A 14098-nucleotide genomic window follows, 5' to 3' on the forward strand; every position below is an offset into this window, starting at 1 on the left:
ATTCAAATGCAAATGACAAAGCGTGACACGCTTGTAAGCTCTAAAGCTCTAGACCTGATCAGGTAAACTGACTTTAACGAAAAATGTGACATTTTTTATTAATGTTTCAATTTCAACTAAAAATATTCTATGCAGTGTAAAATTACATGATATTATGTCAAATAGTAAATCAGTAGCTATATGTGTTTTTTTGCGAACACTGCAAAGTAGTAAACACCACGATGTCACTAATTTAATAGAATTAAATCAATTATTATCATCCAATATTTAACTAATAATATAAGGTATCCAGTATTAATTGCTAAATTAAAATTTATATAATTTTAAATAACTACAAAATTCTGATTTTTGTGTTTTATCACCTCTATGTTCAAAGGCTCACTTACGTGTTTATGTTTGTTTGTAATATAACACTTTCCAGACAACATTTTACATATTTGTTTATGCATGAATTATATAATAATAATAACGAAATAATTACAAGATAAAAAGAACTTTTTATATACAACGTTTTTAAATTTTCTGTTGAATTATTATGCTCAATATGCTCAAACTTGTACTTGATATGAAGTAAATAAAAAAACAAACAAACAAACAAATATAGAATGCTAAAATGTCATTTTGACATTTCATTTTGATTTCCATAGTAAACGCACATATATATTAATAATTGAGTTGCTAGGACCACCCGCTTAGCAACCAATAATAGTCTTTTACTATTTACGGATTTTTCTGAAATAACTTTCCATACAAAACAGAATTATCTGATAATGAATTCAATTCTGCTTAAAGATGGCTAAAAGTATTAAAAGAATACATTGGCATCGTGTTCTGATATATTCTAAAAGTTTAAAATGTCTAGCTAGTCGGGAAGTTAATTAAAAATCGATTGCAAGATTTGTACTGGACAAACAACCACCGGACAAACAAGAATACGAGCTAATAAAAGCGTTGTAAAACACAATTTCATGACCATTATGTAGTTTTAGACCCTGTCGATATATAATATATTATTCATTATCACGACAAAGAGCAAGTAAATGAAACTATATTGGTACAAACTTCGAATAAATTGAATTCTCTCGAGGAGTCTAGCTACAGTTTAAGTCTTTCGGGCTGCATGGACGTCCTGCGTCACTAGATTTTTTTTTATACCACATAATATTATAATAATATGTCTCTAAACCACCAATGACCTTTTTGACGATTTCCCGTGTATCCGGTGACTTTAAATTCGATACACAGGTGATAATCAGGTGAGAATACATTGTATTAAAATGATAGTGGTATTTGGCGATGGATTTTTATTTAAAATACAACTTAGGTATTCTTTATTAATTTTTTTTAAATCATAAGCAATGGTTTAAAATCGCAATGGTTCTATTAGTTCAACTTCTTCATAATTTTCTATGTCTTTTGAAAAGTTATTTTTTTTTAGAAAGAAATAAGAAATTTACATTGTACCTGTTATTTTAAAAAGCTTTATTTCGAATAGTCTAACTTAATTTATGTAACTGTTTTTTTTTTTAATTAAACCAATACTCAATAAATAAAACTTGAAATAGTTATATATATATATATATATATATATATATATATATATATTTATGTAGATGATAATGTTGACAAGATAATTACATTTAGTATAATATAATATTATCTATAATAGATTATATACAAGTAAAAGGACGTAACCTACGTGCCACAAAAACCGTATTGAGAATAAACCCTGGTCGAGAAAAATCGAGGAAACTCGTTTAGTAAATGATAAAATTTCTATAATATCCCCAACGGAATTAGTTTGAAGCTGATGGTCGCCTCATCCGAGTCCGGAGACAATAGGCGGCGCCTCATTGTTTGTGAGGCAGCTCCGGCAGGAGGCCGGAGACCAAGAAGAACGGGGAAGTCCGACAGATGGATACCGTAGGAGTGGGTAGACTGACTTATGAAATGATTCCAGTACAACAAATTAGAACGTAATTATGCTACGTACAGTAAAAACGAAACAATAATGCGGTCGCTCGATAGTGTGCGGGCGTATGGGGAGCCGTGATAAATGTCTGGCAGCTGATGACCGCGTATTAGTACGTATACGTACATATACAATCGACGAACCGCATCATTGTTTCGTTTTTACTGTAGCAACGTGTCAAAAAATACTTTTCAGTTTTAGCTATTATTTTTTTGAATATGTAAGATAAAATCTTCATATGGAATAAGTCACAGCATTAGATTTTATTACAAAAAAAATCTAAATAATAACGGCATATCAGAGGTCAAAAATATTCGGTTTCTTGATGTCACCACTGTTAATTATAACTCAGATGGCGATCCCAATTTTGCACAGCATTTTTCCATATTAATAATGAAATAAATAATAAATATTTAAAAATACAAAGGCCATTAATTCATCATATTAAAAAATTAAACCAATCATATATTATAATATTATGTAATTTATGTATTTTAAAATATTGGTTACCTGAAAAGTACTGTAATTGTAAAGTGATGTAATGCAATTGACTTATACTTAGTACATGCCACTATAGATATATTTCATATTATTATAATATATTGTATTTTTTATCTATGGAAGAACTCAGGTAGATATGTATATATTTGTTATTTTAAACCACATAATTAAATAACGCATTAACCATGTGTATAGTAATAAATTTCATAGTAGATTATAGTAATTGGAAAGGGAAAAAGGGAAATTACATCCTCAAATAACCTAATTACGAGACAAAAAAAAACATCTTAAAAGACTTAATTCTTTTCCTCTTATAAATCTACTAAATTATGATAATACAACTTATATTTTCATTCTCTTTTCCCATACATGTCAATGTAGATAGTGCTTAGACGATATTATATGCAATTGTATTTTCGGTAGTTTACCATCTTGTCGGGCTAATTATCGTCTATTTATTTTGATAAATCACTGTTTTTCTTTCTAACCAAGTATGTGTTGTATTATTGTATCTACTATTCTATTCACTAAAATCTATTGTTTTCGGGGAGCCTTGGCGTTTTTTTTTCAGCTTGAGAATCACTGAATTATAAGTCATAATTTTAAGAAAATGTATGCGTGACCGGAATAGTTAAGTGGCATGACATGTATATGTCACAGGAAGATTATTCCGCTGGCGCTTTCAGGGAACATTGTGTTGACGCATATAAATGCCTACCACAGCAACGATGGGTGCAATATGACAATAAATTGCCGTCTGATTGCGAAAATATTATGAAATGCTCATTTTTAATACATACATAGAGCTCACATTCTTTTTTTGAAAATATATGTACATAAATTGAAGTTTATTATCTTTCCAGATTAGAACAAGTCCAATAGTAAATTCTCTAGATAGGTAAATCTGTCACAACGTAATATTAAATAAAATCATGATAATGAATTTTATTGGATTGTATAAAGCTCTACTAAAAAAGCCTATTTATCCGTAAAAACCATTGTTGGGCTACCTATGCGTTATGAAAAAACCCGAATGAAAAGTCAATGCTGTTGAATATCAGCGTATTGGATTCAGTTTTCTTAGGATTATTAAATTAGCCAAACGAACTGCGACGCCCCTGCGGATTAGTTGTGATTCCTCGGGGCGACGCGACGCACATTTTGAATACTATTGATATACACATTCTTGAATACTTCAGAAGAACTTTACACCGTATATATTATACATTTCAAACTATTTAATTCTCTGTAATCCGTATAAGGTGACAAACAGTATATGTTTAAAAGTGAGTAACTTACACCTTGACAACACATTTTTAAACCAAAACGAAGGAACTATTAGAAACATAAATATGAAAATCCAAAACACTAGAGAATTAGTTAGAACTGGATTAGGTTAAGTCAGTTAGATATAACTGGTTAATAGTGTAACTAGTTAAGGCTTGTATTTTCTGGATAACCATTTTATAATGTCTTTTAATTCCTACTATAATAATTAATGTCAAAGCAAGTATACGTAGTAAATGAAGTCAACTAAAACTAATATTATGTGCATTAAAATTATGGGTACAGTTTGGTTATGAAGAATACAGCGGAAAACACATTTTGAAAATACCCGATATACTGTATTATTTGTTAGTTTGGGTTAGGTTAGGTTGGGTTAGGTTAGGTTAGGTCAGGTTAGGTTAGGTTTGGTTAGGTTAACCTAACAAATAATTCAGTATATCGGCTATTTTCAAAATGTGTTTTCCGCTGTATTCCTCATAACTGAACTTCCCAAATTATGTTATGTTCAATTCCCGTTTTGATTATTTTTTTATTGTAATATGCGATAGTTTCAATTTTAATAAATAAGTCATATTGCCAAAATTCTTTTTTTCTTTTATATACCACAGCATTGTAACAAGACTTATAATGCTGTGGAAGAAATTGATATAATATACCGGTATATATAATTCAGTTGATTTTAGTTGCAGGACCCTTTTAAAATCAGGCAGTATACTTTTAATTCTCTAATCCTAGACGGGCTCTATATTGACCGTTTAGAACTTAATACTTATCATATATAAATTTATCATACTTGCCATTTGTTGATAAAAAAAATACTTACCACTTAATCACGTCATAATAATATATAATTATTTTAGTTGTATTACTCAGTAAAATCGATGAAAATGCACAGGAATGGCAGATGGTCTGCTATTAATATTATTAAGTATGGGAACATTTAAGATAATCGCAATATTATTTATTATGCATTACCCATTTAAGGTAAGAGCAGTTGTCGTTGTATGAGATAAGGTGTGCTCAAGACAGCTTTAGTTGAATGGCATAGATACTAGCCACACCATCCAGGGATAAATAATTATCTTTAATTTAAAAAAAAAAAAAAAAAAAAACTACTTAGCACACTAATATTGAATATAATTTGAGAAAATCTATTACCACTCAAAAAGTAAAATAACATTAATTAGTCACGAGATGTGCTATTTTGTTATATGTGTGATTCTTTTACATCAGTGTCTGCCAAACTTTTTTTACCTGACGGAACACTGGGGAAGGGGGTTTTGTTTTGTGACACACCAAATAAAAATCATCCAAAAAATAAACATACTCTAACAGATTTTAAAACACATTAAAAATTGATACTGATTTATCTATGGGAACCTTAAAATCTCAAGAGGTCCAGTCCAATGAATGGATAAATTTTACTTGATATATAAAATTTTAACTGTGTCCAGAGCGTGTCCCATGGCCCCCACAAGTGCTGGGCTGATAGTGCTCTAGCTTGAAGCTCGGGAAGGGCCCGGCGTGGTTGGTCGACCAGATAATGAGATAAAGGCACATCACAAATTGACCCTAATAATAAAAAAGTCGCCCGTGTTAATGTTGATTATCGTTTTAAAACATGTGGTTATATGATTCAATTTTGTATGCGCGTCGATACTCAACAACTCAATAATTCAAGTGTATGTATTATAAAATACTATAATTCGCTAAAAAAATACATTAAATACTCCTTGAACACTATTTGGAAAACGTCACTGTAGAGCGCCATACTATCTTTAATCTTAGTGATAGGTAGGGGGCCCGCTTCAGGATGTGGGGGCCATGGGGTGTACCCAAAGCTTTTAACGAAAATCTAAAATCATTGCTTTAAAAAATTTGCTCAGATACTACCACAATCTATTAAGAACAACATCCAGGTAGAGGAATAAAAATTGAAAAAATCCTAGATATGAACGGATTTTTTGGAAAGAAAGAAACTTATACACATGAGAAAATCAGTAATTTCTTCAAATTAACAAAATAAATAATATGTCATCGTATCAATAATATACCTACATCGTGCGTTGGTACTAGCGATTGCAATACCGAATGAAAATGTCAATACCAGTTTTTCGGTATTTCTTATTGAATACCGGTATTTCTTAAACTTAAAAAAACAGAAGTAGGTGCTTATCAATAAATATAGCTATTAAAATTCTTTTAAAAATATTATTTTGTAGCAAAAATTTACATACCTACATTTATTATGTTGACATTTAAAAATATGTATTGATCATAATAATTGTAGAACTAGTGATTTTTTGCAAATAATTTGAATATATTGATAGTTTTAACTAAAGCCCTCAAAAGTTCATCAAGTGCAAATAAGTCCGGCTGCATGAAAAGCTTCTTAAATTCAACGCTTGTACAGTCATCAATAATTATTATAGAATAATTGAACATTTTTGTCACAGATGTTTTCTATTTCGATATAATATTATGTTAAATCATCGCGACAATTACTTTAGTATCTAAATATATTTAATGAAATTCGTTTTATTATTTTTTCTGTTGTATTCACTCAATATATTATTTTGCATTTTAGCAACACATAACTTATACTTAATTCATTTTTAAAAACGTAAACGAGTGTGCTTCTTAAGGGCGGACGTGCTCAGCGTGTGTCAAAATTGAGCTTTTTTCTATTTTCAAAGCATGATCCTGGACATACCTTAAACGTTGTAGATAATATATTTGTATAATTTTAAAACCTTATTATCATTTATATTTATTTTAAACATTTGATGACTGCATAAAGTATTTTTATTACATAAAATAGTATTATTTTACACCTCTCGCTCTAATGTTATAGAATATAGTCATATTTCGGTACATAACTGTGCGGTGGTGTTAAGATTTTTTACATTTATTAATTTTTAAACGCATTTATAAAACCATTAGTATAATTTATTACGAGATAATTTTAGTAAAATATTTACGATAAAAAATTAAATTGATAATCTCTGTGATCCCAAATTTGACAAGAATTAGGCATTTTATTATTCAAAAAATAGGCAAAATTATCATATTTCAAGATAATTCTAAAGATACTCATTATAAGCTATGTCTTTGACCATTCAAGTGTGATAAACATCCTACGAATAATGATTGCTTTATAATAATTATTGACCTAAGAATACGGTAGTGTTTTTTTGAAATACGCCATTTCTTTTGGTATTCCCCAGTGGTTAAGCTACAACATACGGCCGTAGCTATAAATTGACAAACTATAATTTAAGTAGGGAGTAAAATGATGTTAAACGAGCCTTAATACCGAAAATTCTGGTATTTTGGATTTTTAAAACCGATATTTCGGTATTGATAAATACTGGAATACCGGTTTTGAAATACCGGTATTGCAATACCTAGTTGTTACGCAATAAATCTTTTGTTAGTTAGAATTAGGTAAAACAAAAACTTTTATTGTTTTTATTAGTTTAATTTTTAGATTGAAATTCTCTGCATTATCCCCGCCGCCCCGTTTTCCCCCGAACTCCCCTTGAGTGTCACTTAAGGTAGATCCATGAAATCTGTCCGCCTCAGACATTCGTAATATGAAATTAATGTTGGTATTACGATTACTTAAGACAATGCTAGTGGATTGGATTGCCTCAAGAATGGAGGCGGGGGAGGGTTCTATTATACAAATGATGGAGTAGACTGGGGGTATCTGCTCAAGGGGGTCGGTCATCCTTTTATGTCGTGCATAGACCAGTCTCAAGATAGGTCCTATTGAAATATAGATCTTAAATTTAACTAGGCGTTGGCTGAATTGATAAGTACACAATTTAGTCGGCAATTATTATTAAATAAAACGTTTATATTACGATTAATTATTTTCGTTTATAAAAACGTCATGTCAAAATTTGAATACGTTTAATACGTATGTAGTAATATCAGAAAAGATGTGACTAAAACAGAATGGAAATACATCATGCACAGCAAAACATGCACACGTCAGCTAGATTAGGGGGGAATGGGACAACTGGACACCAGGACAATTGGACGCCGCACTGTGGTAGACACGTATACAGAAGTTCGTTCTTACCTACTACTTAGTAGTTTAAATTCATTTTACTCTTAACATAATGTTTTTTTATTGCGGATTAAGAATTACCATGCCTAAGGCTTTATAAAAAATAAAAAACTCTTTTTTCGTTGGAACTTAAACATATGCACGATTAAATCATTATTTACGTGTGCATGTTTAAATTGTCACCAACTATTAAATCATAATATATAATAGTTTAAATATAAATAATAATATTAAATATTTTTTTTAATACCTATAAGTACCTAACGTCTATTTAATTTCGAATTGCGTGGCGTCCAGTTGTCCCGGCGCCAAATCGTCCTAGACCCGATTAGGGAGAGGATATTATGTAGATTTCTGCGTTAAATGATCGCGTGGAAACAATGACAAAATCCCAAACGACTTTTTTCGTGCATAATACGAGTATGCTCAAATACAGGGGCATTTTCATATTATTATTAACGTTGCGACAATAAGACTAATATTTTTTTTCTGTGACTGTCAATTCAAACATATTAAAACGTCATCAAGTATTGTAATACCAAAATTTCCAACTTTTACATTCCTTCCGACCATGTCCGATCCCAATAGAATCATATGGGCCTCCACAGAGTAGAGATTTGCATTAACAGATTTTGTTTTTACGATTAATGGATGTCAGCCACTTGCTCAACCTATTACGTCTATACTCCGACTCATTGAAAAACAATATATTGTGTACTTGCCAGATCCAGGATTCGAACCATCGAACCTGGGACCCACGACGCTATAGGCCGACGCTTACACCACGTCACACTGCCAATATATAGTTAAATTCCATTCACCTAAAAACTATGCCAACTATCTTGACTCGCAGTAGAGTGCGATGACGTCATTTGCTTGTAGGGGTGCTGTCAAATAATTTGCTACATATTTATCTTGGGATTTTGTGACAATTGAATCTTTGCGAGCAATCAATAAAATAATAGTGTGTAGTATTGCACAGTAGGAGATCTGCGACATTTTGAAAATATTTACATACATAAACAAACCTTCATAATAAGTATAATAGTGGAGTCAAATTTACTATACAGTTACACAGTAAATACGTCATAATATTACTACATAGCAATTTATCAATTATTTCTGGGAATGCTCCTCATGTACAGTATCTATGAGTCGCGCGCCACTCTGGTAACATGTTTATTATATTTTATTTTATTTTTTTACTTTCTGGGAAATCATATACATAACATAACGTAAAACAAAGAACACAAGATACATAATATAATGTTCTTTTTCCTTTTCCCCAGTTTTTCCTGTGGTTATTTTCTGGCAAACACCTAAATCATAATGACGCACAGGAAATGAATAATTATCTTCGCAGGAACCCTTTTATTTTTCGTGAAGCATGGCCACCATAAATTTCGCCGCTTCTTGTAACGAAAGTTTCACAGGTACCAACTTAAAATTATTATTGCCGTGGTGTTCAATTATGTTACTGTTGCTTTTGGAACGCAGGCATCATCGAACGCGTCATTTTTTTGCTGGGAGTATTAAGTTCTCATTATTATAATGTAAGTATATTACATTATTAATTATAGAGCTGTAGTTACTTTAGGGAGGCGAAATAATCACGATATACATGAAAATGCGTTGGATTGGATGTATGTGTAGAGGTCAAGGTACAATATTAAATTACTTGCAATATTTTATCATCGATATTAAAAACGTTCTAGCGTTGTTATTTGGTATTGTAATATAACTAATTCAATATGGGCACTCTTTACGAAGAAGCCAAACTCATCTGTCCTAAGCATAAAATATCACAGAATTATCGTAGATTCCACTAAATTGACTCAAACTTCTTAGCAGTGTTGCCATCTTTTTCTATTCTAAGTATTGTACAAAGATGTATAAATTATAGTATTTCCGAAAAAAACTATAGTACAGGAATTCGTCAACATTATAGTAATTTTGCTATTCTTGTAACTGTGAAAAAGTTAACTTTAATCTTCTGATATGATCTACCAGAGACACTAAGCAAAAAACACTAAACTAATAATTCACATTTTAAACGATTAAAAGATAAACTTACAATTAAAAACATATTATGAAATATTGCTTAAAAAAAATTTAATATGACTTTTTTTTAAACTGTAGAATTATATATTAATTAATTTGATCTCTTTATTCTAAATTCAAATCATTTAACATTGTAGTGATAAAAAATATATCCTCGCTTTAGAAAAATTTGCCTACCTATAGAGAAAATGTAGTCATAGACAAAAATATACACGACTATCATGTTCGCTTGAAATATTCAAAAACATTCGTGTCATATGAATGTAAAAATGGCGCGTCTGCACGTCTTGTTTGAAACTTCAGACTTTAAATGTCTTCATTATATGGCAACCCCATTAGGTTTTGAGTTTTGCGGTATCTCAGCAGCGTTAAAATATCACAGAGCCTTTGCGAAAATAATTGCAGCTCGGATTTATGTTTCGCGAACGAATGTGGACTCCGAATTTACAACGACCGCTAGAAAATCGACATGTGTAGGTGTAAAGATCGTATTTATAATCATGTAGTTCTTCATTATCATTTCAAACGTTTTTTTTTTGTGGTGGACTGTACAACTGCGTCAAACAGACGTCTTTCTGAATACACCTTGGACCAGAGTTCCACAATTGTTAGTGTTAATGTTAAAAATAGTATAAATTAAACATTAAAAAATGCGGTATTTTTTTTATACAAACAGGACATGTCACCGCTTAAAAACACATTGTGGTAGCAGAGATGGCAGCACCAGCGACAGGCGGAAAATATAAGAGTAGAAAACCATAGCAACCAAAAATCAACAACGAGATACAATGCCGATCGCAGCGAATACGAAACGAATTATTAATGTTATCACTAATTTTAACAATCAAATATTATAAAGACATTCAACATTAGACCGATTATTCTAAAGCGATGACTCCGACGTGACTGAAGTAATAAGAAACGACGTACAGACCGAACGTAGTATACCGAATAGGTACTAAGATTACCGAACGACTTAAGGTTAGTAAAAGAAAAATAAAATGGCCAATCCTACCATGCCAGAAGTGAGCGCGGTATCAATAAAAAAATCCACCTTTCTGGCCCAATAATGCGTAAAATTGATTCGCACGCATTAAGACGCAATTTAAGATCGGGCGGGTCACGGATGAGACCATGGAATGTCAAGCAGTGCTGGCACAATGCGACGAACAAACTTACGAGGTGGTAAGCGACATTGCTGCGGACACACCTGCGGTCACCTTGTAGACTGCGTTCAAAAAGAGGTTCAAATGGCATGGTGGAACGTTGGCACCGAGAGTTGAAAGCAGTCATCAAATGTCACGCCACAGAAGATTGGACGCAAGTTCTGCCAGTTGTCATGATGGGGCTCCGTGCAGCCTACAAAGCATACATTAACTCAACGGCCGCAGAGTCTATGGTGAAGGCATCCGGGTACCAAGAGAATTTTTACCGGCAAGTGGAAGGCTCCCATCATCTACTGAAAAATTGCGGGAGAAATTCAGTGACTTAAAACCAGTCCCGCCCAGAACAACATTATATCGAATTTCATTCACAAGGATTTGAACACTTGTCCAACCGTATTCATTCGTGTAGACGCCGTAAGAAAACCCTTGCAACAGCCATATGAAGGCAACCACAAAGTGATCAAGAGGGAAGACAAGATTTGTTTTTGAAAGTCAAGGGCAAGGAGCATTAGAACGATTATTCTAAAACATAAAATTATATTATTTCATGTCGAAAAAAATAAATGATATGGATTTTAATATAGTTACAATTGGATGGTATTAATTTTTTGGAAACATAAAAGATATGTACATCATTTGATATATACCTACTAGGAAAAAATATGATGCCTGACGGACCACTGGATTTGAGCCAATGTGCTTTACCAAAATAACCTGTTTTTTTTTAAATTATACTTAAAGCTAATTTTCTTTCTATTGGGTATATATCTGAAGTGTTTCCAAAGTATGTATGTTCAAGATAAAGAATGTTACATTCTCAAATCTTGTAAATTATAGGTTGAATAAAAAAAACTACTTCAAAATTGTAAAGTTATTTAACAGAATAGGAGTGAGGACCTGATCGACGGATCCCCTTCTAGAAGAGAAGAGGCGATATGACAGCGAGTCGCAGTCAAAGCCTCGGTAAAATCACAAAAAAAAAAAACTACTTTACTAAAAATATACATAGACAAACAAGTAGCTGATGATCTTACTGGTTCTTAAAAACACTTAAAATAGTCAAAATTCGTTTTTATACTAATTGATCTTTTACTTAGTAGGTAATAAGATTTTCTTCTTTTGTTTAATAAATTTATTGTATAATTAAGCAAGAATTAAATATATTCGTATTAACTATGCATTTAACTTTTGTGAGTGTGCATAGTGCCTAAATATGACGAAAGGCGAATCCCGGGTCGCAAAAAACGACTCAAATGGAATAGTACAAAACTTAAATCGATTCGAATTTAAATTCAAATTTAGATAGTATTTTTATAGGATGAATATGAGTGGTTTTAAGGTGAAAAATATAGCCACTTCAATTGTATACTATCCAGGTAAGTACTTATATATTATGGTAGATTATAATAGTCATAAAACCATTGCAAGAATCTTGTAAAACCTCAAAATTTAACGAAGATTTTCATAAACCTATGAAATCTGATTACAATTATTATGTATTCTAATGACATATTTCGTCGTTTTGACAAAATATATTTTAATATTCATATATGTACGAGGTATTCAGATATATATGTACCTAGCAGTTGATTTGATTAACATTATAAAAATATTGTCCTTGTTAGGAACACTTTGGCGAAAATGACATATTCATTGCTTAGGACGCACTAAACAAGAGTTTTTTTTTGTAATGCAGGTAATGCATTACCATAAATTTGGTAATACAAACTCAACTTTCAAATTTCTTCACTATACAGTTGTAATTTGTCACTTACTTAATTGTCATTTTGACTAGGTAACCTCAGTGTATTAAATTTATGTTAGGTTGATAAATTTAGCGTAGATAAAAATAGTTCGATTCTAGTTCAACGTTCTTAAGACAAACTCATCTGGGTTAAGAAAAATAATAGAAAAATCAGTTCAATTTTCAGTCACCGTTTTAATGCTTCAATTTCATTAAAATATCTGAATAAGTTTCGTATTAATAACGTTTTGTAGCACCCCCTCCGAAGCAGAAATCCAAGGTAATAAAAATAATCCAAGAACAATCTACCTAATAAACGCGTCCGCCCATCTTACCCCTATTCACGAATCGTGAATCGCGAGACGCCCTAATAAATTAATATCTCGGTTATATTTTAGACTGTAGACTGGTTCTCAAACAGGCAAGTGTGGACAGGTCTTAGCTTTTCATTAAATTGTTTATTTTCTTTTTCTCTTTCATTATCTCCGATTTATTAACAGTTGGAGTATAACGTCATAATAATATTAGAATATTAGAATATTATAATACTTGTATACAGTATTGTTGTTAGGCAAAATATAAATTATATACGTCTTAATTCTATCGATATAGTTTTAAAATAACTAAGACGTATTTCACATCCAAAATAATTTGAATTTCAATAATTACTAGAACTGTAAATGTCATTTGTTTAACGCGTGCGTGCTACATGTGTTCCTGTATGGCTGTGAGACATGGCATTTTACTAAGCTTCAAGAGTCTCGGCTTTTGAGTTTTGAGAATCGATGTATCCGCCGAATCTTAGGGGTACATTGGTACGACCGCGTTACAAACACCCGAGTTCGTGAGCAGACTCAGCAGCCTTCGGTGATTGAGGTTATCACGAAGAGACGCTTTACGTGGCTGGGACACGTGTTCCGGATGCCGCCAAAGAGTGCGACACTTCGTACCCGTGTGGCATAGACTCAAGGGTTCCGTCGCCGGCCCTCCCTCACCCTGCAACGATGATACAAAAGTGACCAACGTGCTGCAGGTCTGACATGGCGGGAGGCGCAATAGATGGCGATGGACCGAGGGAAGTGGCACGAACTTGTGCTCGCCTTATGCCCAATGCTGGGTCGTGACAGGGTGGAAGAAGACAAAAAGAATTACTAGAATAATTGATTTTAAAACACCACGCTCAAACGTCAATAATCAATCCCACTGATTAGTTGAATGCTTATATTTTTAATATTTGTATTAAAAACATTGTACGTAGAAAACGTTTTATCTACGTGTATTGACAGAAC

Source organism: Rhyacophila brunnea, unplaced genomic scaffold (genome assembly GCF_057557595.1).
Source record: "Rhyacophila brunnea isolate RB1 unplaced genomic scaffold, BYU_Rbru_1.0 scaffold_19, whole genome shotgun sequence".
Taxonomy (NCBI): domain Eukaryota; kingdom Metazoa; phylum Arthropoda; class Insecta; order Trichoptera; family Rhyacophilidae; genus Rhyacophila; species Rhyacophila brunnea.